Genomic DNA, 6,000 nt, shown 5'->3' with positions numbered 1-6,000 from the left:
AAAGTAACTGAGAATTTTCTTTTTGATTTTCTACAATGCAAGTACGTTCTATAACATCTTTAATATCAAAGATGTTTATATTAACTGATTGAAGAATAAAAACACTATATACAGTATTTTAGAACATTTCGTACTGTGTACAATTATTAATATCATCATCACACTCCACCTGCCCAGGCGGCAGCAATACTGTACAATATAGATTCAGAGTGCAGTGTGAGTGACACTTCTGCAGTGCACACTGAATCTATATTGTACAGTATTGCTGCCGCCTGGGCAGGTGGAGTGTGATGATGATATTAATAATTGTACACAGTACGAAATGTTCTAAAATACAGTATTGCTGCCGCCTGGGCAGGTGGAGTGTGATGATGATGATGATATTAATGTACACAGTATTGCATTTGCTGGGCCTGCCATATACTGTACTGTACACTATAATAGTGTACAGTCAGTACAGTATATGGCAGGCCCAGCAAATGCAATACTGTGTACATTAATATCATCATCATCATCACACTCCACCTGCCCAGGCAGCAATACTGTACAATATAGATTCAGTGTGCACTGCACAAGTGTCACTCACACTGCACACTGAATCTATATTGTACAGTATTGCTGGGCAGGTGAAGTGTGATGATACTGGGCCTGCCTGGGCATGTGGAGCGGTCCCGTCAGCGGTCCGGTGGAGTGTCCCATCATCTGTCCCCCCCCCCCGGCCCCCCCACTCCCAATCCGATGCCGCTTGAGTCGCCTCGCCTGAGCCTCCTCACCTGCGCAGGGCCACGGCCCACGGTCGGTCGGTGCACTGCTGGGCTGGCACGGTGAGTGACAGCGTCCCTGGAGTCCGGACCGTTGGTGGTGGAGTGGAGCCTCCGCGGCGGCCGGGGGACTGGGAGATGTCGCCATGTCGGCGGCTGAGGTGAGGGTGGGGAGGTGAGCCAGACTCACTCCCTCCCGACCCATCACACTACACTGCTGCGGACGGGAGACTTCAGGCGCGTGCATGCGCCAGCGTCACAACGTCGACACATGACCCAGAGCTGGCCTGTGACCCAATCACAGGCCAGCTCCATCCCGCCCTTCCCCTAACAGAGTGAGAGTCTGCCCGGACTGCCCCCCCACGCGCGCTCCTAGTAACTCGGTACCGCCGCAAATGTAATGGCAACGGCGTTGCCGATGGGGTAATAGTAATCAGGTGGATTACTAGTTACCCCTTGAAGGGCAATCGTTACGTAACGGCGTTTATTTAAACGCCGTTACTTACAACACTGCTGGTGACCATCTGGTCACCATTCATCTCTATGCTTCCCAGACAGCGCCGGCCGATTTGCTCTCCGGGCCCCCGACGTCCCCTTCCGCCGCCTATAAGAACGATCAAGCGGTGGAACTGCGGCTTTGATCGTTCTTATAGTGCACAGAATCGCCGGCTGAAGACGGTGATATCTGAATGATGCCTGTAGCTGCAGGCATCATTCAGATATCACCGGACAAAGCTGTGGCCGTTAAAAGACGGCCTCTGGTTGTAAAGTGGTTAAATAGCCAAAAGGGTCTGGCTGTAGGCTGAACTAATGAGGCAGGTAATGGTAACCAGGTTAGTCACTGTGGAATAGGGGTGTAACGGATCGTCATTGATCCGTGATCCGCACGGATCAATGACTTCGGATCGGCACACACGTGATCCGTGGCGTGCCGCGGGACGGCAGAGCAAAGCGGTAAAAAAACACATTGAAATTGTCTCCGCTGTTTGCACACAGCCCCGCCTGCTCCTAACCACGCTGTGATAGACAGAATGCGTGTCCAATGCGCTGATGTGTTTTGTCTATTACAGCGTGGGCTTAGGAGGAGGTGGGGCTGTGTACGAGCAGGAGTGGAGACGTTTAAACATACGGGCGGTGAGTTCAGTTAGTTCCTAGCAGAGAATGTTCTGCTGCCGTCCATCCGTTCCCCACACACTTCTCCCTGCTGGCTCTGATAACCCCCCCCTCCCGTCCGTCCGTTCCCCTCCTCCCTCCCCCCAGCTGCCGTCCGTCCGTTCCCCCCCCCCCCCCCAGCTGCCTTCCGTCCGTTCCCCCCCCCCTCCAGCTGCCTTCCGTCCGTCCCCCCCCCCCTCCAGCTGCCTTCCGTCCGTTCGTTCCTCCTCCCCCAGCTGACGAGTCTCCTTTCCTTGCTGCAAATAGCACACAGTGAGATGGGTAAGCTATGCTCTTCCCATCTCAACTGTGAGGACTGTTTTTGGAGCTGACAGGGTTAACAAAGAGAACCTGTCACCTTCAATTGCTATGACACAGGGAATTGTTTTCTCTTGTGTAATAGCAATAAAGTTAAATGTAAAAAAAAAAAAAGAAATAATTCAATTAATAAAAAAATAAGTAATTAAAAAGTAAAGAAGAAGAAAAATATTAAAAAGAAGAAAATTATACAAAAATTAAAAAAGGAAAAACGACAAGCTACAACAAAAAAAAAAAAGTGATAATGTAATAAAAAAAAAAAAGAAGAAACAAAAAAATATTTGAACTAACCGTGCCGCCCCTGCCATCCAACTGCTATTCTCCGGGGGGTGGTTCGGTTGGTGGGGAGGGGGTGCATTGCAAAACCTGGCCTTGGGGTGGCAGGGAAAGGAAATCCAGCCCTGCTGGCTGCCCTCTCACTTCTTCCACCCTGGCGAGGCGGCAATTTGGGGCACAGTGAGGCGGCAATTTGGGGCACAGTGAGGCGGCAATTTGGGCACAGTGAGGCGGCAATTTGGGCACAGTGAGGCGGCAATTTGGGGCACAGTGAGGCGGCAATTTGGGGCACAGTGAGGTGGCAATTTGGGGCACAGGGAGGCGGCAATTTGAGGCACAGGGAGGCGGCAATTTGAGGCACATGGAGGCTGCAAATTTTTTTTTTGCTGATCCGAAAAATGATCCGATCCGTGACTCCTGATCCGAGGAACGATCCGAACCGTGAGTTTTTTGATCCGTTGCACCCCTACTGTGGAAACAAGTGGCTGGTAATTAAATGACAGCTGAGCAGCTTTTGAGCACGGAAAGAAGAGCTGCTTGTAAATTAGCAGTGGCCCAGCCCTGACACAGAGTAGATTTTCTTTATCCATACAATACCCTTTTCCTACATGTGGCTATAGTAAGGAATATAAGGGGCACCCCTCAAAAAAACAACAAAACAAACAAGGTCACCTGCTTCCTAGCAACTGAGGACACTGTGCAAGATCGCTGACAGCATCCTAGCAAGCGATGACATCAGTTGCTAGGATGCCGACAGCTAAACAGTCACAGGTTAAAGCAGAGGTTCACCCTAAAAACATCTATATACCATTCCATCCAGCATACTGCCGACATGTACAGTATGCTGTTTTTTTTTCTCTGTACATACCGCCGTAAGCTATTTTCCCCCCTGGCTTCCGGGTAGTGGCTCCCGCAGAACTGGGCATTCCTATTCAGAGACTAAGTGATTGACGTGATGACAAAAGCTTCCCCCCGCGCATAAGGCGCGTCACCAGTTTCCGAAAGAAACCGAACTGCGAGTCAGCACTATACGGCGCCTGCGCACCGACGTTCCGCTTCTTTCGGAAACTGGTGACGCGCATTATGCGCCCGGGGGGGAAGCTTTTGTCATTACGTCAATCACTTAGTCTCTGAATAGGAACGCCCACTCCCGCTGGAGCCACTACCCGGAAGCCGGGGGGAAAATAGCTATACGGCGGTATGTACAGCGAAAAAAAAAACAGCATACTGTACATGTCGGCAGTATGCTGGATGGAATGATATATACATGTTTTTAGGGTGAACCTCCGCTTTTAAATAGTGTTATGGTGCAAAAAAAAGTTGACAAACAGGAAGATTGGAGTCCCCCAAAAGTCAGCTTGGGGTCCCCCAAAAATCAGTTAGACCCAAGGGTCTGATGTGGCTTTTAGAAGAAACGTTTTCACAAAATAAATGAAAAAGTACTAAAAAAAAATATTATTGGAACTTTCATACAAAGTCCTTTATTTAAATCCATGTTCAAACACATCATCCAGCAAATATACATTAAAGGGGTTGTAAAGGTACAATTTTTTTTTCCTTTACCTTAGTGCAGTCCTCCTTCACCTACCTCATCCTTTTGCTTTTAAATGTCCTTATTTCTTCTGAGAAATCCTCACTTCCTGTTCTTCTGTCTGTAACTACACACAGTAATGCAAGGCTTTGTCCCTGGTGTGGAGTGTTGTGCTCGCCCCCTCCCTTGGATTACAGGAGAGTCAGGACGCCTACTAACACACAGCTCCTTTATCTATCTGAAAAGTAGAGTGTCCTGACTTGCCTGCTCGCCCCCTCACCCCCTCAAGAGGCTTTCTCCACACCAGGGAGAAAGCCTTGCATCGTGTACGCGATCGCGTATGGCCGCACCTCCGGTGGAGCATGCACCTGCTATCACCCTTAAAGGTACAGACGTACCCATATGGCAATTCTCGGGAACAAACCACTTTGCCGTCGTATATCGGTGTAAATCGGTCGGCAAGTGGTTAACTTTAAACTGCGTATGGGGTTCTTTACTGTGAAAGTGGAAAGAATGTGGAACTCCCTTCCACAATCAGTGGTGTCCGTGGGAACTGTCGATAATTTCACAAAAACTCTTAGGCCGCGTACACACGGTCGATGAGAATCCGATGAGAATGGTCCGACGGACCGTTTTCATCGGTTCACCGCTGAAGTGGTCTGATGTGCGTACACACCATCAGTTCAAAATCCGATCGGGTCAGAACGCGGTGACATCAAACACACGACGTGCTGAAAAAAACGAAGTTCAATGCTTCCAAGGATGCGTCGACTTGATTCTGAGCATGCGCGGGTTTTGAACCGATGCTTTTGTGTACGAACCATCGGTTTTGACCGATGGTCCGCCATCCATCGGTTCGATTTTAAAGCAAGTTCTATAATTTTTGTCCGATGGACAACAGACCGATGGGCCGTACACACGGTCGGTTTGGACCGATGAAACTGGAGTTCAGGCCGTTTTAATCGGTTTGGATCGACTGTGTGTACACGGCCTTAGAGGGCCATCTTAGCGAATGCATTATACAGCGATATGGGAAATGTTATTGACATAAGCACACACACCTACACGGGTTGAACTGGATGGGCTGGTGTCTTTATTCGACCTTACCAACTAATGTAACTATGTAAAGAGCATCACCAAGTATGGACATAACCATATTTGGTCAATGACATCACCTGTGACATTGGTGACAAAATATGGTTATGTCCATATTTGGTCAATGATGTCACTCTGCCAGGGAGCCATTATTTATGATGAGTATCGATTGAGAGCAGACTTGTTGGCTTTTTATCTTTTTTTCTTGAGTTGCAAGGTATCATTTATTATGGATACTATACATCCTTTTTCAAAGAGGTGTGTGCTTGCCTTTTTATGTAGCAGAGTTCCCCTTTATCGGTCAGTGCAGGGCCCTTTAACTCCATTACCAAAAATCCCTTGGCCCTCTATCATCCTTTGGACTCCTGGGTATACCCAGGGAGTATATTTAGCAGCTCCTGCTTCAGTGGGGCCATGCCTGATAATGCAGCTGTGCTAGCTAGATAGCTGCGACCAGGTACAGGGACCCCCTACACCACAATTGGTGAACAGATCCCTCGAAGGACATAAGAGCACGCAGCACTAATTTAATTTAAGCTTAAGGCTTACCTGTAGGTGCAACAAATATCTCCTAAACCTACATGGTATTTGCAGAAAGACTGCACCGATGCCTACGGCGCATGCGCACTGAGCGTGAAGTTAGTGAGGGGGATCATACTGTCACTGACGGCTCCCACGCAGTGACGTCATTGCGGCTCCGGCCAATCATCCCGGCGCCAGACTTGGGTATCAATGGCGGCAAAGGTGAGGAATGAGAATCGCTTTGGGGGCTTCAATCTCAGGTAAGTAATTCATAATGAGCTAGTATGCTATGCATACTAGCTCATTATGCCTTTCTTTTTTTCCCCCGAAGATATGCTTTAGAAG

Source organism: Rana temporaria, chromosome 4 (genome assembly GCF_905171775.1).
Source record: "Rana temporaria chromosome 4, aRanTem1.1, whole genome shotgun sequence".
NCBI classification, from domain to species: Eukaryota; Metazoa; Chordata; class Amphibia; order Anura; family Ranidae; genus Rana; species Rana temporaria.
This window is presented reverse-complemented; position numbering follows the sequence as displayed.